The sequence below is a fragment of the Mustela nivalis genome, assembly GCF_964662115.1.
Source record: "Mustela nivalis genome assembly, contig: HAP1_SCAFFOLD_692, whole genome shotgun sequence".
In the NCBI taxonomy this organism is placed as follows: domain Eukaryota; kingdom Metazoa; phylum Chordata; class Mammalia; order Carnivora; family Mustelidae; genus Mustela; species Mustela nivalis.
The window spans coordinates 69,525-91,495 of record NW_028135971.1 but is presented as its reverse complement, the minus strand read 5'-3'; the positions used below and the strand labels follow the sequence as shown (position 1 = coordinate 91,495).

The 21,971-nt window shown below is 42.5% G+C and overlaps 3 long non-coding RNA genes across 3 annotated transcripts in view; 1 reads left to right on the top strand and 2 right to left on the bottom strand.

The window, feature by feature from the left end:
- LOC309857420 overlaps nt 1-21,971 on the top strand; it is a 75,417-nt gene that overhangs the window by 46,870 nt on the left and 6,576 nt on the right. The window lies entirely within an intron of this gene.
- Nucleotides 648-10,741, bottom strand: LOC309857416. The gene is made up of 4 exons (XR_014307701.1): nt 10,701-10,741; nt 6,211-6,288; nt 2,139-2,215; nt 648-1,206 (listed from the first exon to the last, which is right to left on the bottom strand). It is a non-coding gene; the product is annotated as an uncharacterized lncRNA (long non-coding RNA).
- On the bottom strand, nt 10,853-18,253 carry LOC309857417. Its single transcript, XR_014307702.1, has 3 exons — nt 18,183-18,253; nt 16,730-16,901; nt 10,853-10,978 (listed from the first exon to the last, which is right to left on the bottom strand). It is a non-coding gene; the product is annotated as an uncharacterized lncRNA (long non-coding RNA).

Here is a 21,971-nt window from a genome sequence, read left to right as displayed (position 1 = left end):
GCTCAGCGGGGAGCCTGCTTCCACCTCTCCCTCTGCCTGCCTCTCTGCCTACTGTGATCTCTGTCTGTCAAATAAAGTTATAAAATCTTTAAAAAACCATTTTACTTCCATGTACAAAAAATTTACATTAGGAAAATGAATTTTTTTATTATGTCCAATTCACCAACATATAGTGTATAATTTGATTGTCATCTGAATTTGATGAAAGAAACTAAGAAAGCAATGCTTGCTCCTTGGGGAAAAAGAGAGGCAACCTCACCTTGGCAACACTCTGGTCCTCTTCTTCTTTGGCCTTATGGCAAAGCGTCTCACAGACTGAGATTTTCTCAGACACATCTGGAAGGACATCAAGAATGTACCCATCAGCACATTGGTGGTGCTGTTCAAGATTAATTCGAGGAGGGGCGCCTGGAAACTCAGTTCTTTCAGCACTGGTCTTCCCGTCAAGTCATGCTCTCAGGATGCTATGATCCAGTCCCACGTGGGGGGCCCCTCCTCAGGGAGGACCTGCTCTTTCTCTCTCCCTCTGCCCTTCCCACCTGACTGTGCTTTCTCTCTCTCTCTCTCACTCTCTCTCTCTGAGAAATAAAATCTTAAAAAAATGAATAGCTCGGAGAGTATTGCTTGATATGAATGTGGGTTAGATCATGTGGGGTCATGTGGTTGGCTGGCAGGGGCTGAACTGCCCCTTTGGGGTCTCCCATGGCTAGAACGTGTGCCCTAGATGAGGTTTATTCTTTTCTCTGAGAATGTTGACTTTGGCCAGTGGCAGTGGTGGTAGAATCTATCTCCTGCAGAAATATACACGCTCTCTCTTGCTCTATTCATCTCTCCCTCTCTGTCTTTCTGTCTGTATCTTTCCGCCTCTGTCTCTCCATGTTTCCCACAAAAAATCACCCACTCACAATCACACTACATAGAGCCACAAAAGACACCTCAACCAAAAACCTCATGCACACAAACTCACAGCACACACACAGAACCCACTGGCTTCCTAGTCTTGCAGACAAAAGAGCATACTTTGTCACCTGGGAAATATGCCTGTCCCCAAACCACCAAGAGTCCTACCAAGAACCCCCAATCAGGGAGGCTCTCCAGACTGAAGATTGCAAGGGGGCCCCACCTGCCTTACCAGCTAGAGTTTTTCCCCAGGAAGAGACTGAGTCCAGAATACGTACCGCCTCCCTCTGTTGATGTTTCCTGAGGCTGCAGGCACAGAAAAGAGGACACCATGAGTCTCTGGCCGTGCTGTATACTTGTCTGCCTGTACTGATCTTTAGTTCTCTGAATGACTTTAGGAAACCAGATGGAACACAGTGATTGAATCCAAGGCCCCAAGAGTGGGACCTGGATGCCTGTATGAAGTTATTTTTCCTGGGAGATGTGTCTACCCAGTCCACTCAGGATGGCAACTACAAAATTCTTCATCCAAGCAAGAGAAACTCTTGTGGATGGAAAGGATCATACCACAGCAATTCTAACAAGATTTGCTGTTGCCAGTGGTAAATATCCTCTTGAATCAGACGATGGTGGGCAGGAAACAACCACTCAGGACTCTCCACAAAAGGGAAATTATACATATGTCCTCTCAAATGTGTATGTGTGTGTATACACACGTATGTGCATATATATGGATATATATACTTATATAATCACACATATATTTATATGTATGTATATATATATAAGCATATACATATATATATACACGTTTATACATATATATGTATATAAAATTATATATACACATACATACACACACACATACAGTTTGAAATTCACTTTAGGGGTGCCTGTGTGGCTCAGTGGGTTAAAGCCTCTGCCTTGGCTCTGGACATGATTACAGGGTCCTGGGATTGAGCCCAGCATCGGGCTCTATGCTCAGCGGGGAGCCTGCTTCCACCTCTCCCTCTGCCTGCCTCTCTGCCTACTGTGATCTCTGTCTGTCAAATAAAGTTATAAAATCTTTAAAAAACCATTTTACTTCCATGTACAAAAAATTTACATTAGGAAAATGAATTTTTTTATTATGTCCAATTCACCAACATATAGTGTATAATTTGATTGTCATCTGAATTTGATGAAAGAAACTAAGAAAGCAATGCTTGCTCCTTGGGGAAAAAGAGAGGCAACCTCACCTTGGCAACACTCTGGTCCTCTTCTTCTTTGGCCTTATGGCAAAGCGTCTCACAGACTGAGATTTTCTCAGACACATCTGGAAGGACATCAAGAATGTACCCATCAGCACATTGGTGGTGCTGTTCAAGATTAATTCGAGGAGGGGCGCCTGGAAACTCAGTTCTTTCAGCACTGGTCTTCCCGTCAAGTCATGCTCTCAGGATGCTATGATCCAGTCCCACGTGGGGGGCCCCTCCTCAGGGAGGACCTGCTCTTTCTCTCTCCCTCTGCCCTTCCCACCTGACTGTGCTTTCTCTCTCTCTCTCTCTCTCACTCTGAGAAATAAAATCTTAAAAAAATGAATAGCTCGGAGAGTATTGCTTGATATGAATGTGGGTTAGATGTGTAAGGTCATTGCTTTTCTATCAATCTCTATCAGTAGATTTCTTTGCCTGCCATTGTGTGTAAGGCTGGATAATCAATGGGTATATATTGAAATATATCTTGTTTCTATTTTCACCAGTCTATACCTCTGGGTGGGCAAATGCTGAGTGAAGGCATGCTGCTGGTATTTCTCTATACCTATAATTTAGGCAGATTAAATTTAGGCAGATTAATTAAATTAGCCAGATGTCATCAAAGACGTAATGTAAAAGAAAATGTGTGTTTTAGTACAAAAGCTTGTATCTAGACACATTCTTCTCAGCTGTTTTGGAAAACTAGTTCTATGAATAAAAACAGCATGTGCCCAGCTGTATTGAAGTCAAGACTTGGGCCACGAGAAGGGAGTTTGAAGGTACATGAAGACAAAAAGAGACACTTCCATGGGCAAAGACCATGGAGATCACCTCTTCTTCCTAAGGACAGGAGAGAGCCTGAAGACACTGAAAAATCAGCACGCTCTTCTGGGATCCATAGGAAAACAGAGGACACAGGGAAACTATGGCCCTCAGGAGACAAAAAAGGGAAAACAGGGGATTGAGCTTTCCTGGAGCAGACACTCTCTCGCAGAACACACCATTTTCTCAACCTCCCATGGAACATTCAGCAGGAGACCACATTCTCAGCCGGAAAACACATCCCAACACAATCAAAGAGTAGACTCAATACAACAGCCGCTCTCAGACCTCTATGAAATTCAACTAGAGATCAACAACAGGAAGAAATCTTGGGAGAATCCCCAAGGAGCTGTGATTTAAAAATACACTTCTGAATAACACAGTGGTCAATGAAGAAATTTCAAGAGAACCTTTAAAATATTTTTCACCAAATGAGATGCAAATGTACCTTGACCAACATTTATGGAAAGGCAGGGCTTGGGGGAACTGATAGGACTGAAAGTCGTGTGTCAGAAAATCAGAGAGATGTAACATGCCTAGGCTTGCTTAGAAAACAAGGCAAGAGTGTAGTATCATAGAAAGCGAGCAAGAGAAAAAAATAATATTATTGCAGATACCATTGAAATGGAACATGGGAAATTCTCAGACCTAATCCATTAAACTAAGACACAAGCTCATTCCTTGTAAATATCAGTGAAATGAATAAAGCTGTAGCCAGATGAAAAATGAAAGAATAAGAGAGGACGTACATTAACATGGGACACAAGAGTTATCGTCACTACAGATCGTATGGAGGTTGAAAGGATTCAAAAGTAATATTGGGTATTTACTCCCAAAGATAGAGATGTAGGGAAGAGAAGGGCCATCTGTACCCCAACGTTCATAGCAGCAATGGCCACAGTTGCTCAACTGTGGAAATAGCCAAGACATTCTTCAACAGACGAATGGATAAAGGAGATATGGTCCATATATACAATGGAATATTATGCCTCCATCAGAAAAGATGAATACCCAACTTTTGTATCCACATGGACAGGACTGGAGCAGATTTTGCTGAGAGAAACAAGTCAAGCCGAGATGAACCATGAGAGACTATGGTCTCTGAAAAGCAATCTGAGGGTTTTGGAGGGGCTGTGTTGGGAGGCTGGGTGAGCCTGGTAGTAGGTATTATGAAAGGCATGTATTTCATGGAGCACTTGTGTGGTGCATAAACAATGAATTCTGGAACAGTTAAAAGAAATTTAAAAAAATAAATAAAAATTGTTTTAAATAGGATGAATACCCAACTTTTGTATCAACATGGACAGGACTGGAGGAGATTATGCTGAGAGAAATAAGTCAAGCAGTGTGAATTATCATATGGTTTCCCTTACTTGTGGAGCATAAGGAATAACTTGGAGGACATTAGGAAAAGGAAAGGAAAAGTGAATTGGGGAAAATCAGAGGGGTAGATGAACCATGAGACACTGTGCACTCTGAGATACAAACAGGGTTTTAGAAGTGAGGGGGATGGGTGAGCCTGGTGGTGGGTATTAAAGAGGGCAGTATTGCCTGGACCACTGGGTATGGTGCATAAACAATGAACACTTGGAACACTGAAAAAAAAAATAAAATCAAATTTTAAAAAGTAAAGTAATACATGGAAAAATCCTAGGATGGCTTAAGCAAAAAGGCCAATTCCTTCCAAAACAGAAACTCTCAAGACCCACGCAAAGGAAATAGATTGTCTGAATTGGCATATATCAAAGACAGTGAATCCACAGTTCATACGTTTCCCAGAAAGGAGGTGCCGGCCCCAGGTGGCTGGACTGGTGAATTCTATCAAATCTAACAAAGCATAAGAGCCTTGCTGTGTCTAATCCAGCCATCACACTCTTAGGTATTTATCTAGTTGAGCTGAAAAATTATGTTCCTATGAAAACCGGCCCAGGAGTGCTTCTATCAGCTTTCTTTAGGAACACCACAACTCGAGGCAACTAAGTTGTCCTTCACAGGGTGAATGGGTAAACAACCAACAATATCCCCATACAATGAAATAGGATTCTGTAAAAAACAGAGCTGAACTTCAGGGCATGTAGTCGGCTCTCTCAGTTAAACACCCAACACTTGATTTTGGCTCAGGTCAGAATCTCGGGGTCAGGAATTTCAACCCCGTGTCAGGTAAGCTCCATGCTGAGGAGGAGCCTGCTGAAGTTTCTCTCTCCTTCTTCCTCCTTCTCTCCCCCACACTTTCCCTCTTTCTCTAACTAAAATAATAAAAGAAAAGAAAAATAATTCAGGTGTCAAGTCACAGAAAGATATCAATGAATGGTAACTGTATAGATAGAGGAGAAAGCTGTCAGTGTGGAAAAGCAACATGGCTTACAGTTCCAACTCTATCATATTCTGGAAAAAGGAAATCTAGAGCGATGACAAACCATCAGCGGTTGCTCTGATTCCTAGAGAAAGTGCAAAGGTATTACTAGGTGAAACACAGGATTTTTATGGCAGTGAACCTACCCTATAAATGGTGGATACAGGACTTTGCCCATTTGTCAAAACCCATACTACTGCTCAACACAGAGCAGGCCTTAATAGCAATGGTGGAATTCAGTGAATAATATCTCTAGGCTGGTTTGTTATTTGTGACGAATGTTCCACAATGATGAAGGTTTTGATACTTGTGGAAAAGGTGCACTATGGGATAAGGGGGATAAGGGAACTTTTTTTGATTATCTCTTCACTTGTTAGGATACTCTAAACCTACTCTAAGTATTAAGGTCTATTGATTAAAAATTAAGAAGAGATCTCTTTGGCTAGTGTTTAACAACACACTCATGTCCAAATGTTAGCTTCACTATACCTACCATTTAACGTTACCAAACTCGAGGTGCAAATGCAGCTTTATTCTTGTGGTTATAAACTCATGAGTGACCAGCTGAAATTCAATGTTCACAAAAATAATATGGCTTGGTATCTTTGTCTGAAGTATGGGACACTCACAGGCTAGTATAATGATACAGCTTCTTTTTTTCTTTTCTTTCTTTCTTTTTTTTTTTTTTTCTAGCAACAAAGAGAGAGTGTGAGCAGGGGAAGGGCATGGGAATTGGAGAGAGAAGCTTAAACAGCTCCATACCCACCACGGAGTCACACATGGGGCCGAGCTCCGGTCCCTGGCATCATAACCTGAGCCAAAATCAAGATTTGGACATCACATAGGTGCTCCTACAGTAATTATTCTTGAATCCGATTCATGAATAAATTCCCATGGTACCTTCATGGGATCCATCAGTGGGTTGTATTTTTATATGATGTTTCCATCTTCGGGCCCATAGCTGGGTGAATTTCTCACCTGCAAAGGAAGGAAATGTCAACATTTGTGACAACCTGGATGGCCCTGGAGGACATCATCTTAAGTGAAATAAGCCAGACCCAGTTAGACAAATATGGCATCATGTCACTTATATGGGGCACCTCCAATAGTCCAATACGTAGAAGCAGAGAATAGAATAGGGGCTTGGAGGAGCAGCAAATAGGGGGATATTGATGATAGAACAAAGTTTCAAAGGTACAGAAGAAATGAGTCTGGAAATGGACCTTGCAACATGGGGCCTGGGATTAAGAACCCTGTATTCCAGGCTTGAAAATCAGTAAAATGTTGGAATGTAGGTTAAGTGTAGCTTAAGTGTCCTTTACTACCACAGGAAAAGATGGGGGAAAGCTCTAGCAGACACTGTATGAGACTATAGAGAAAGACAGAAGGACACTGTCATTGAGAGTGAGGGATTGGTGACTTGCCAAGAGTGACTATACTGAGGAGTGGGAAATCTGGGACAGGAATGGAGTCGAATCCTTGGGGAGAGAGATCCCTCAATACTTGAGATCTGCCCAGGGCACCTGAGATCATGCCCTGCAGTCCTGAACCAGGGCTTCCTCAGTTTAGTCCCATTCTCAAATCCTCCTGCCCCAAGTGGGAGTGTGGGAGACACTTGATGCCCTGGAAGAGGTGCCTGAGCCAACAGAACAGTCCAAATCCTAACTCAGCCCCCCACCACTGAGTTTCAATCCCCAACCTGGAACACAATGCAGATGGCCCCGTGAGAAACCCCTCTGAAGAGCCAGTGGAATCCAAGGGCCATCCACCCACAGCATTCATACTCCTAGCTCTCTCATGTGGAGCCTTCCCTGGGACCAGTGGACCACCCTCAGGGACCAGTGGTCTGCTGGGATCCCAAGCTCATGCAGAAGCCAGGACATTCCAAACCAACTGTCCCATGATGGCTCTACTAAGAATCTGCTTCCCTTCTAAGGACTCAGCATCCCTGAGCCATTCCTGCCAGTTAACTGGTAAAATGGCAACCTGGCTTAGTGCTTTGGTGGTTGAATAAATCAAGACAGAGACCTTCAGTGTCTCCTTGGTTATTGATTTGAGTAAGTCTCCAAACAGCCTGGACGAAGGGCTGGCTGGCACAGAGTGAACAGGGGCTGCACAGGCTCTCAGTGGGCACCTTCCCTGTTCCTTCCTCCCTCCCCCAGGCCCAGTCTCTATAGACTCCTCATTCTTCTCTACACCCTGAAGTGGCAGGGGACCATGTCCCACCTCCTTTCAGGGGAACCCTCTGGGGCACCTGTGTGGCTCAGTGGGTTAAGTGTCTCACGTCGGGTCATGTCGTGATCTTGGAGTCCAGGGATCGAGCCCATCCCCTGCTTCTGCACTCAGCTTGGTGCCTACTTGTCCCTCTTCTCCTCCCCACTTTCCTCATAACCAATGACCGTTCTCTCTCTCTCCCCCTCAAATAAAATCTTCTTTCAAAAACCGGGAATATACAAAGGACCCATAGGGAGGGACCCTTCTAAACCCGAGCCCCGCGAAGCTCCCCCTCTCATGACACTCCATGAGGATCACCCAGACCTGTTTGCATTTATCTCTCCTCTGCTCTATACTCATTGGAGCCTGAGAATCGGTGACCTTTCATTGAGACTAGATTCAAATCTAGGCATGACATTCTGTTGCTTGGTTAGGAAGCAACCAAATTGCTTGGTCCTTGGTGAGGAATCTCATCAGTTGTTGACAATATGTAAATAATGAAGTCCTATCATTGAAAACCAAGCACCCTCTTAGTTCTATGTTGATTTCCTTCTGGTCTTGCTGTGTGATGCCAGGTGTATATATTCATTGAGCATGGACTCTCTCCATGCTTGCACTTACTAGCCAACAATGGGAGAGCTCTTTAAGAAGGCAAGGTCCCCACTGGAGCATGGACACTCCCTGACCCTGAGGGATAAGCCTGTCAAAACAGAGACGATGGACACCAGGCTGTTACGAGCATTTGAGTTCTTATTGGTCACTGTCCCTAAAGTGTGTAATTCACGGCATTCAAGCATGTTTTTAGGGCTTATGGGGGAGAATGTTATCCAATATGCTACACTAGGTCCCCAATTCTTCTTTCTTTTTTTTAGTAGGCTCCACGCCCAACATGGGGACTGAACTCATGACCCTGAGATCAAGAGTCAAATGCTCCCCTGACTGAGTCAGCCAGGAACCACCCATTATGATCCCTATTCTTATTCTATTTGTACCATGCCCTGAAAAGGGACCATGCCATGACACTGACCACTCTCTATCTCAGCTCTACAAGGCAATCGCAATGAGGGCAGTGGAGAGAAGGCTAATCATGAACCGGTTCTCTGAGTCCATTTTATTGTCCCAGGAGTGTCCCTGGGCTCACAGGATTTCTGCATTACTAGGTCTTACTCATACTGAAAATGCCATCAAATACGATGAAAGGGTCTCCTCAGTTCTGACTGGACTGAGGTGTAGCCCAGCAATGAAACAGAGTTTGACTGGGTTGTCCTCAAGTGTGCCTCCAAACCCTCAATATCTTTGAACTAACCAGGCTTTCTATGTCCCTTTCCTAGTAAGGACTATGGCAAGGTCTGTACTTGTGGGGCTCAGGAGCTTCTGTGGCCTATGTGACCCCCGAGATGACCTCATAATGCTAAACAGCACTTGGGATTTCCCTTGGCTCAGGTAATTCCTGACGTACACACTGTGACTACAGCTCTATGCACAGACACTAATGAATCCATGTCTGAGTAGTCAGTGCAGTTCAGTTCAGTAGTTAGAGCATGAACCCTGGGACCATAGGCCTAGGTTCACCTCCTGGCTCCTTTACATAGGAGACCATGAACCTGGTCACATTCATCCCTATGCCTACGTTCCTCCACCTGGGAAATACGGAGAGTAAACAAAACATCCAATATGTGTGTGATGAGCATTACTGAATTAATGCATGTCACATGGTCTGGGAGGCTCATTGGAGGGTATGGATCTTGTCTGAGATCTCACAATTTCACAACTTCCAGAGCTGGGTCACATCTGGGCATTTGAGTTCCCAGACCATTGCTTTGTGGCACAGCTGCTTTGCCTAAATACAAGTGTTTGACCCTAACACAATTTCGTTTGGATGGATCAGAGGTATCAAGAAGTCAATAAGGAAAAAACAACCAATTGCTGATTCCCTGAATACACTCTCTGGGACCCTTGGTCAGAAATAGTCATGATTATTCTCTAGATTGTTCCAGTTGCCTGACTCATGGTCAGCAGGCCAAATGAGAGGAATCCCAGGGTAAAGGATGGCAGGGTCACTATTGCAAAGTCTAGTGTTTTAAAGCATGTGAAACAATGCCACCTTGCATTATGTATTCCTCACACAAACATAAGTGCCTCCAAACAACATATGAGTTCCTGAGGCCCTTGTCACAGAAGAAAACCATAGCTTAGCTGTTGGAAAGAGATCTGGAGGAAAGGTCAAGAGAACTAACAAACACATCCCATCAAAACCACTCTAATGAAGACTCTTTCTGCTTTCGAGCTACCATCCTATGGGCAAGTGTACATGTTTATCCACTTACACGTAAAGTTTGTCTCTACTCATGGTCTCCACCTCCCATCGTTCTTTGTGCATTCCTAACAATCTATGTGCTTGGGTATCAATCACTCATTAACACAATTCATTAACTAATTAGCCATCTTTCACCATATGTTGAAAGACTGGCTATTCATTGTGTAACTGAGGACAAAATGTCCTTATAGTTTCACTATACTTACTTCTGGGGAACTGAAAAGGATGGGGGATAGCATATGACCTAGACAGCATATCACCTAGAAAAAGTAATTTTGGATAACAGCCAAAGAAGAAAGGGAAACATCTGCTTGGGGGTCATAAGTGAAATGTAGACTCTTCTCTTCTTTGGATCTCTTTGGGGCGCCTGTTTCTAGGAACAAACCAACATGTCCCCCAAATCCTGAAATACCCATTTTGGGATAAACGGTACAGGAAGACATTGTAAAACATGGATAAAACAATCATAAATATCCTCCATATCGACCTTTCCGGGTTCACTCTCACTTTCAGAAAGGAGGAATGGGAATGTATAATTTTGGACGTTAAAAAGGCGTAAATTAAAATAGATGTTGCCATGTTTTCTCCCCTAGGGAAACCTAGTTTGTCAAGGGTGAGGTGCAGGATATCAAAGGAAGGAGTACATTTTTCAAAATGGAGGACAAAAGTCAAGGCAGCTAGCTTGGTAGAATAACCAAAAATAGAAATCAAGGGATAAAACTAAACTATAAAACATTTGTATAACTCTGAATGACAAGTTGGAGAGAGAAAAAATTTTCAAAGATGAGAGAATAGTTGGAGGAAGAGTGAACTATCTGATTAGCAGCAAACAGCAGTCAGGAGATCTGTAAGAACATACCACAACAGCAGCCACACAATCCAATCTTGTTCCCCATATAGAGAGCTCTAGGTGTCTCAATGACTCACTCAGCTCAAAGAGGGGCCGTTGGAAAGGACAGCAGAGGTGTATTTCTCGTCGCCATGGTGATGGTGTCATCATAGACCTTTCAGAGTCATCGCAGCTGCACAGCGGCCAACTCCTGCTGTCCAGACAGGTGGCTCTTCACAGACAAGGGTCTCACGTGAGAGGAAACACTTCCTTTCCAAAGTTGAAGTCTGGTCTCACACATTATCCCTCTGTTTTTGAAAAGAAATGACATGAGGGGAGGTGGCCTGCCCCCCAAATAGAGTCACTAGCCCATCTTTAGGGTTAAGAGAGGAAAAGAAACACATATTGAGAATAGATAGAGGTCCCATTCTTTTTTTTAAATGTTTTTTAAATTTATTTTTTATTTATTTTCAGCATAACAGTATTCATTGTTTTTGCACCACACCCAGTGCTCCATGCAACCCTTGCCCTCTCTAATACCCGCCACCTGGTACCCCGACCTCCCACCCAGGCCCATTCAAAACCGTCGGATTGTTTTTCAGAGTCCATAGTCTCTCATGGTTCACCTCCCCTTCCAATTTCCCCCAACTCCCTTCTCCTCTCCATCTCCCCATGTCCTCCATGCTATATTTTTTGCTCCACAAATAAGTGAAACCATATGATAATTGACTCTCTCTGCTTGACTTATTTCACTCAGCATAATCTCTTCCAGTCCCGCCCATGTTGCTACAAAAGTTGGGTATTCATCCTTTCTGATGGAGGCATAATACTCCATAGTGTATATGGACCACATCTTTCTTATCCATTTGTCCTTTGAAGGGCATCTTGGTTCTTTCCACGGTTTGGCAACTGTGGCCATTGCTGCTATAAACATTGGGGTACAGATGGCCCTTCTTTTCACGACATCTATATCTTTGGGGTAAATACCCTGTAGTGCAATGGCAGGGTCATAGCAAAGCTCTATTTTTAATTTCTTGAGGAATCTCCACACTGTTCTCCAAAGAGGCTGCACCAACTTGCATTCCCACCAACAGTGGAAGAGGGTTTCCCTTTCTCCACTTCCTCTCCAACACTTGTTTTCTGTCTTGCTAATTTTGGCCATTCTAACTGGTTGAATACTGTTATGCTGAAAATTAATTAAAAAATTAAAAAAAAAAACAAAGAAGATGTGGTCCATATATAAAATCAGAAACAGTGAAAACCCACCATTTGCACTGACATGGATGGAACTGGAGGGGAATATGTTAAGGAAAGAAGAGTCAAGCAGAGACCATAGTCTCTCATGGTTCACCTGCTCTGAAAAACAATCTGAGGGTTTTGAAGCGGTGGGGGGTGGGAGGTTGGGGTACTAGGTGGTGGGTATTATAAAGGGCACGAATTGCATGGAGCACTGGGTGTGGTGAAAAATAATGAATACTGTTATGCTGAAAATAAAAAAAAAAAATAAATTAAAACAAAAAAAAAAAAAAAAAAAGAAATCTACTTTTCCAAACCCGACTTTTTATCCTATTTATTTTGAATTTTGTCAACAACTGATAAAATGTTTAGCGAGACTACAAATGTTAGATCGAAAAAAATGATTAATAGATGTAGGTTCAAATTATTATGTGCCATTAAAACTGATTTAGTCTTTAATGAACATCTGTTTGGTAATATGTTGTATCCAGATAGAGTCAATTAAAGACATATATAAAATTATAGGGAAATGACACCTTCCATTCCATTATGAGTAGAGCTTTTAAAATGCTATTTGTCACAACCTGTCATCTTGTCATTACGTAGCATTATGTAGCAATTAAAAAATGTATACTCTTCACTTCAAAGTCTTTTGGAAATCTAAAATATGACTTTCTATGGTTTGTGTCTCCATATTGCTTTATTGCCAGTTAAAACAAATCCACATGCTTTGATTCAAAGGTAATAAATTCCTCTTATTTGGAAAAAAAAAAAAGAGTCAAGCAGAGAAAGACAATTATCATATGGTTACACTCATCTGTGGAACATAAGCAATAGCATGAAGTGCCATAGGGGAAGGGAGGGAAATCTGAAAGGGGAGATGAAAGGGAGATGAACCATGAGACACTATGGACCCCAAGAACCAACCTGAGGGTTTCAGAGGGGAGAAGTGTAGGGGGAAGGGGTAACAGGGTGATGGGTATTGAGGAGGGCATATGCTGAGATTGGGTGTTATATATATATAAAGAATAGATCATTGAGCACTACATCAAAAACTAATAATGTACTCCTATACAGTGGCTAAATGAATATAATAAAAAAATTAAAAAAAATCTGGGGCACCTGGGTATTTCAGTGGGTTAAGCCTCTGCCCTTGGCCTGGATCATAATCAGGGTCCTGGAATCGAGCCCCACGTTGGTCTCTCTGCTTGGTGGGGAATCTTATTCCCCTCCTCTCTCTCTCTGCCTGCCTCTCTCCCTACTTGTGAGCTGTGTGTGTGTGTGTGTGTGTGTGTGTGTGTGTGTGTGTGTGTGTGAAATAAATAAATAAAATCTTAAAAAAAAAAATCTATCCAGGTTTCCATCCAGGGGCTCGTAGTATGGCTCCGGGGGTCATGATGGGCAGCAAATGGTACATGCATCAGCACATGAAAAAGGATTAACGTAAAATATTTGTTGCCAAGTTATGATCACATCCCTTAAATATATCCCCAATTACCAATTTTGTGAAATAGATCGGTGTATATCTTGATCTTATTTAATTGACCACAAATGTCCCCTATTAATTGGACACCTTTCCTGAGTTAACTGTAACATTAAGACAACACATGTCCTTTGAAATCAGGTATAAGTTGATAATAGACTCAACATTCTCCCCACGCCCAACAAGGAAATTGTGGATGTCATCTATAACGCACATTGTTTCATTTTCTTTTGAAGAAAGAAAGGAAGCAAGGTTTCTATCTCAAAGACAGGCTTGCTTCCCTTGGTGGTAGATGGGACCACTTTCTCCCTTGTGTCTCCAAGAAGGTTCTCCAAAAGGCCTTTGGACGGAGATAGGGCACAGAGAAGCTGTCAGGACATTGGAAGTGCTGCTCACTTATTACTCAGGGAGATTTGCTTGGTGTGGACATGGGGCAGGAATGTATGCATATCGTTGGTTAACCAGCAAGGACTGAGCAGCTGCTGGAGCATCTTCCTCAGTGGTTGAAGGCAGGCAAAGAGAAGGAGCAGGAAGGAAATGAGAAATAGAGGCTTTGTCTTTCTAGCTAAGGGGAACTTAATCCATGTGAAATGGTCTATCTAAAAAAGGCAAACATTAAAATGTATGTTGTTTCAATGATGGAGTCCCATGATTCCTACCCATTTTAAAGCACAGCAAAATTACACTTATTCAAATGTTATAAGACCTTTTCAGCCTCCATGCTTTTTTTACACAGCTAATGTATTCATCACTAGTCTATTGGATTTTTAACTTTTTTACTGTGATGAAGAATATATAACATTCATCCTTTTAATCATTTGTCTGTATACAATTCAGTGGTTTTAATTATCTTTACACATGTATATTCATCACTACTATCTATACCCAAAACTCTCTCATCCTATCCAACATAACCTCCATACCCAGGAAGAGATAACTCCATCTTCCCCACTGCTTTTGGCTCTTAATAACCTCTGTCTTTATGAGTTTGCCTATTCTAAAGACATTATATTAGTGGAATCATACAATATTGGTATTTCTGTGCTAGATTGATCTCATAGAGGATAATATTTCTTCAAGGTCCATACATGTTGGGCATATTTCAAATTCTTTTTTATAGGTGAATAGTACTTTATTGTGTGTATATAACACATTGTGATTGATCCATTCATCATTTGAGGGACTTGAGGGTTGATTCCACTTTTTGACTAATGTGAATAGTGCTGCCAGGAGCACTGATGTATGGATTTCTGTAGAATCCTGGCATGGAACCTCTTCGACCTCAGCCGCAGCAACATCTTCCTAGGAACAAGGCCAAAGGCAAGGGAAGCAAGGGCAAAAATGAACTATTGGGATTTCCTCAAGATCAAAAGCTTTTGCACAGCAAAGGAAACAGTTAACAAAATCAAAAGACAACTGACAGAATGGGAGAAGATATTTGCAAACGACCTATCAGATAAAGGACTAGTGTCCAGAATCTATAAAGAACTTAGCAAACTCAACACCCAAAGAACAAATAATCTAATCAAGAAATGGGCAGAGGACATGAACAGACATTTCTGCAAAGAACACATCCAGATGGCCAACAGACACATGAAAAAGTGCTCCATATCACTCGGCATCAGGGAAATACAAATCAAAACCACAATGAGATATCACCTCACCCCAGTCAGAATGGTTAAAATCAACAAGTCAGGAAATGACAGATGCTGGCGAGGATGCGTAGAAAGGGGAACCCTCCTACACTGTTGGTGGGAATGCAAGCTGGTGAAGCCATTCTGGAAAACAGCATGGAGGTTCCTTAAAATGTTGAAAATAGAACTGCCCTATGACCCAGCAATTGCACTATTGGGTATTTACCCTAAAGATACAAACGTAGTGATCCAAAGGGGCACGTGCACCCGAAGGTTTATAGCAGCAATATCCACAATAGCCAAACTATGGAAAGAACCTAGATGTCCATCAACAGATGAATGGATCAAGAAGATGTGGTATATATACACAATGGAATACTATGCAGCCATCAAAAGAAATGAAATCTTGCCATTTGCGACAACATGGATAGAACTAGAGCGTATCATGCTTAGTGAAATAAGTCAAGCAGAGAAAGACAACTATCATATGATCTCCCTGATATGAGGAACTGGTGATGCAACATGGGGGCTTAAGTGGGTAGGAGAAGAATCAATGAAACAAGATGGGATTGGGAGGGAGATAAACCAAAAGTGACTCTTAATCTTGCAAAACAAACTGAGGGTTGCTGGTAGGAGGGGGTTTGGGAGAAGGGGGTGGGATTATGGACATTGGGGAGGGTATGTGCTTTGGTGAGTGCTGTGAAGTGTGTAAATCTGGTGATTCACAGACCTGTACCCCTGGGGATAAAAATATATGTTTATAAAAAATAAAAAAATTAAAAAAAAAAGAAACACGCCAGTGAAAATCCACAAAAATTTTAATGTTTCAAAGTTCTATAAGTAGCAAAAATTTGGAAGAAGGTAGAGTCATGATAGATTTTTGACCAATCATTTGGTAAACTTCTATTGAATTAGACTGATGTCTGTGTTAAATGGTATCTGTGACAATAAATTGTATCACCAGCCATCATTTGTCACCAGTTATGTTCTCACTGATTTCACAAACCTAGTAGGAAACCTAGTAGGAAAAGTACGTCAGATATAGCCAAATATTTAACTCAACTCTTTTTTATATTGGTTTTGTTTTTCCATCTGTAATAAATCTATCAAAGTAAAAAAAAAAAAAAAAAAAGAATCCTGGCATGGTGATGATACACGACACTATACATTTGTCACAACCCCCAGAATGTCAAAGCACAAAGAGTGAATTTTAATGTAAACCGTGGACTTCTAGTTAATAGAAATGTATTGATATTGTTTTGCAAATTATAACAAATGGACCACATTCATGTAAGATGTCCTTAATGGATGAATCAGGGGGCATGGGTTATGGGAGCTTTCTATATTATCTGTTCAACTCTTACATTCATCTAAACCTCCTGTTATAAATAATACCTATTAATTTTTTAAAATCTGAAAACACTTTTTCAGTCAAAGATCTGTTTCAGCCAATGTTCAAAAATCAGCTAAAAGTCTATATGTTAACTAAAGATGTTGTTTACTGTTAAAAGGAAACCCATTCTTGAGTTTGAAAAGTACCTGTATTCTAGAGCTACAGCAATACTGAATGGCTTGCTCATTTATCTTTGCATACACAAGAGAAGAATGTGGCTTAACATTTTTATGGTTTTCTCTTAAAGATAGGCCAGGGAATAAAATAGAATCATTATTCTTGAATGAACCTAATGAGTCCATTTCCACAGTACCTTCAAGTGGGTCATCTATAGGGTGCCCTCTGTTGTGTGGCCAGAGGTAGAGTTTCCTGAATCACTGCTTAGGACCAGTTGATATTCTTCACCTTATGTGAACATTTCTTCTTAATCCTTGAAGCAAGATCCCAGGAAATGCATCACAATAGAGAGAACTGTGGACAACTTGCTGGCAGAAGAACACAGGGAAATGGGTGATCATCTATTCCTAATTCAATCCTTTCATCCCATTATCCACCTGCTGCCCGCTCAGTAGAGCCTCCTGAATCCAAGTAGGACTTCTGGAGTTCTTGTGGTTGGCTATACGCTTAGAACACCCTATAGACAGATCCTGTGATCAAATACTTTTATTTCACTAAGGCATTAGAGAAATGCAGCAAAGGGCACTATCCATGACTGATGGCCTGGGTTCAAACTCCATTTAGAAGTCACAAGTGCCTGAGAAAGTGACAAAAACACTCTGTGTAATTCCCTGTTCTGAGATGTTCAAATGTGAATATGGCCTACTTTTTTACTATTATGTTAAGAGCCTAAACATAATTAAATACAAGAAAGCCTTATTACAAAAAAAAAAAAAAAAAAACAAACAAACAAACAGATGACTGGTGTTTCCTAATTGCCCTAAGTGTTCAATCCCTGAGTGACTGCAAGAAGGAAATAGACACTTGGTAGTGGTTGAATCCAGAGAGGGGATTTGGATGGCTCCACAGCAGGGAGGAAGGAAGCTCCCTCTTAGCTTTTACATGGGAATGATGTTTCACAGCTCGTGGACAATACAATACATGTGACCATCTCCTGTAATTCCCAGGTCGGCCCTAGTGAGGTGGGTGAGGGCAGGGCAGAGGCTGTAAGCCTTATTCTTATTTTTTTTTTATAAACATATATTTTTATCCCCAGGGGTACAGGTCTGTTAATCACCTGGTTTTCACACTTCACAGCACTCACCATAGCACATACCCTCCCCAATGTCCATAACCCCACCCCCCTTCTCACGACCCCCCTCCTCCCAGCAATCCTCAGTTTGTTTTGTGAGATTAAGAGTCACTTATGGTTTGTCTCCCTCCCAATCCCATCTTGTTTCATTTATTCTACAGTGGGAGGCCCTGAAATTCACAGAGATGAACTGACATGCCAGGAGTTACCATACAGATGAGGATGGGGTCCAGGACAGGAATAGAGTTGTTTCCCTGGGGAGAGAGATCCCTGAACACCCAAGACCTGCCCAGGGCACCAGAGATCATGCCCTGTCGCCCAGAACCAAGTCTCTTTCTTGGACGCTCCTGCTGGAGGAGGTGCCTGAGCCAACAGAAAAGACCAGATGCTAATTCAGCCTCCCACCTCTAGGTGTTAATCCATAACCCAAAACACAAGGCAGTTAACCCCAAGGGAAACCCCCTGGAGTGCCGGTGGAAGACCCACTGTGGCCATTCTCCCCCAGCATGCACATTACCAGCTGTGTCACGTGGAGCTGGAGCCTTCCCAGGGACCAGTTGGCTATGCTTAGTGACCAGTGAGTGGTCTGCTCAACTGCTAACTGACTCAGAATACGGAATATTCCAAACCAACTGTCACAGGATGCCTCTGCAGGATGCCAGATGGCCTCTGTAGGATGCCGGAGCAGTTACTGTGAATAAACTGTGAAAGTGGCCATCTGCATTGGTGCTTTGGTGGCTTAATAAATTAAACCTGTGACCTTCAGTGTCTCATAGGTTGATCTGAGAAAGTGTGCAAATAACCTGGACTATGGCCTCAGAGTGAACAGGGGGTCTGAACACTGGCTTGAGTGGGCAACTTCCCTACTCCTTCCTTCCAAAGAGTCTCTCCAGATCCAGGTTCTACAGACTTTTCTCCCTTACTAGTTCCTATAGGGGCAGGGGACAATGTCCTGTCTCCTCTTAGAGGGCCCCCTTTATACCCAGAACCTGCAGACCCCCTCCCCAGGACACAAACCAAGGATCACAAACCAGACATATTTTCCTATTTTCTCTTTCACTCAGGAAAACTCTATGCTCATCAGCTCCAAACTTTCTGACCTAGCATGGCCCCACTTCAAATCTAAAATTTTGCCCACACCATGCCCCAGACATCCAGAATATTACTCAGCAATTCCACACAGTTGTCTCATGCCTCAGTCTTCATATTTCCAAAGCTGAAGACAAAGACAAAAGAACCTCTAGAACCAGACCCCTGCTGGAGCAATCTCGAGAGTGGAAATTGATGGGCAAATTGTGCATGTCCAGAGTCACCCAAAACAGGAAAATAGCAGTGTGGGGGAGTACATGGGCCAGAACCTGACTTTACAGGATTTCCTTCTAGCAGGGTGGGCCTAGTACACCTGACTCAGTCCAGCTCCCTGCCTGGACCATTCAGGGTTTCTTGACACTATTCAGTGGTGATGTGCATAAAAACGAAGACCAACCGTATGATAACAAGTAAAGGGGATTTATTCAGAACTTGCTAGAGCAAGGGAGTCAGCCACTATCACTGCATTTGGGCAGAGATTCAAAAGCAGGAGAAGAGTGCAGAAACATTGTAGAGCCAGAAGGAAAGTCTTCAGGGATGCCTGATGAAAGCCTCTTGGCATAAGGAAGCTGAAGTCAGGAATCTAGCAGCAGGACATCCCATGTCTTTGTCAGGGCTATTGTATATGCTGGGCCTCAGGTGCAAAAATGGAGAAAAACCAGGCTCAGTCTGTTACAAATCATGTGCTGGTCCTTCGGGGCCAATTGCTACAGAGGTTATTTGTTAGCTTTCTGGACTGGATGCCCCAGATAGTGGTCTGATGTCTTAAAAGATGAAAACTGTAGATAATGGGTTGGTTTCCTGGGCTACACATATCAGGCCACAGTCCTATTTTTATATATATTCAGGGCACTTTCTTTGGGGTCTTCCATGTGTCTATCCCCCATTTTGGTCCTTATCTCACTTAGGAGAGGTTGGCCTATTCAGACAAGACCAGAGATCCCACACTTCACTGCTGGACATGGTCTAGTCATCTTCATGGGCAACTGTATTGGAAGGTCTTCTTGACCATGCATGTGATGAGAGAACATCTGTATAGATGCTTGTAAGACTAACACTGGCTAGAACACAATGGACCAGCACGATGACCACTATGAAGACAAACAAAACAAAGAATATGTTGATAGTCTGTATAAGGTGCTTCCAAACCAGGAAGCCCTATTGCCCAACCCAGGCCAAGAGAACAAATCCCATAAGGCATGAAGATCAACCTTAATGCCAAACAGCTTCTTCTTTAAGACATTTGAGAACCTGTTTTACCTGCCCTCCTTTATGGGGTCAAGCACAAAAGGTGTAAACACTAACACAGATGCCACCACATCCTGCCAACAAGAAATCTATGGCAATGGGACAACTGTCAAATGCCACCAATATGCTGAGACTGATCCATATTCCATCTCGGACAAAAATTGTATTATCAGTAAATTTTGCCAAAAGTAGAGATAGGTTTCTTTCTTTTTTTTTTTTTTAAGAGATCACAGGTAGACAGAGAGGCAGGCAGAGAGAGAGAGAGAAAAGCAGGCATTATGCTGAGCAGAGAGCCCGATGTGGGATCAATCCCAGGACCCTGGGATCATGACCTGAGCTGAAGGCAGAGGCTTTAACCCACTGAGCCACCCAGGCACCCTAGAGATAGGTTTTTTTTTTTTTTTTTAAACATAATGTGTTTTTCTTTCTTTCTTTTTTTTTTTTAAAGATTTTTATTTATTTATTCGACAGAGAGAGAGATCACAAGTAGGCAGAGAGGCAGGCAGAGAGAGAGGAAGGAAAGCAGGCTCCCTGCTGAGCAGAGAGCCCGACGCAGGACTCCATATCAGGACCCTGATTTCATGACCTGAGCCGAAGGCAGCGGCTTAACCCACTGAGCCACCCAGGCGCCCCCTGGAGATAGGTTTCTTATAGGCTTTCTTATTTTTGCAGGTTTCACCAAAGGGAACATTGCTCTAGTTTGGGGCATGAATAGTAATTCCCCCAAATTGTGTGCCTGAGTAACCAAACATGGCCTCCTTTTGGAGCTCACCCAGGAGTTGGAAATTCTGGTATTGGTGATTCCTTTCATTTGATGAAATCTGAATTGCCCAGAGGGATTTCCCATGGGGACCAGAGCTGGATGGCGCATCCCACAGTCAGAAACACAGAAGAGGTATAGAGTATGTTCTGACTTTAAAAGGATAATAATTAGTATAATGATTATAATAAGACAAAAGGAGTAAAGGGGTCATTCTGGGTGAATGGCAGCAAGGGATTTAAGTAAAATGAGAAGAATAATTTTAACTAAGCAGATACAAAATGAAAAAAGAAGGAAGGGGCACCTGGGTGGCTCAGTGGGTTAAAGTCTCTGCCTTCAGCTCAGGTCATGGTCTCGGTGTCCTGGGATCGAGCCCTGCGTTGGGCTCTCTGCTCAGCAGGGAGCCTGCTTCCTCCCTCTCTCTCTCTGCCTGCCTCTCTGCCTACTTGTGATCTCTCTCTCTGTCAAATAAATAAATAAAATCTTAAAAAAAGGAAAATTAAAAAAGAATGAAATGGATGACTTGACCCAATATCTTGTGTGTTACATGCCTGCTTCTCAAATGAACGATTTGGCTCAAATCAGGTTGTGCAGAGTTGGCCTTAAAGACCCAAGTCATCATTGGTGAAGTTGTGGGGAATAATAATTGAGATTGTGATGAAAGTACACATGAGAAGCAGATCTTTTTTTTTTTTTTTTTTTTTTTTTTTTTTAGGGAGAAGAAAGTGTTTAGGTTTAGAGGATTCCCAAAGAAGTGGTGATGGTTGGTTGAAATAGAACATTTGTATATCTCATACCTTGAGCCCCCATAATGGCAGTTGGCCACCTCTGAACACAGGTTCATCAATATGGACTCTCTAGCCAGTGGAAAACCAGAGAGAGTACTCCCAGGACCCAACATTGACATAGCGGGAGAACTTTAGCTGGTTTCATAGAGGATCTTCATCTCAGTTCATCCCGGTGGATGACAGTCTGCTGAGATCATTAGTCTCCTTGTCTGTGAGGCTGGCTCAGACAAGATTCACAAGAGCCTATGCATGGTTCTATGCTCAGATTCTTCTTCTTATAACTCACAACAGTTTTGCACAGCACAACACAACATTGTAACCAAAAGGACAGCCTAAGGGGACAAAAAGGAATGGTATGAATCCACCAAGGAGGCAAACAAATGGGTCCCCAAAACAAGCCCCAGGTGCCAGCCTGAGTATC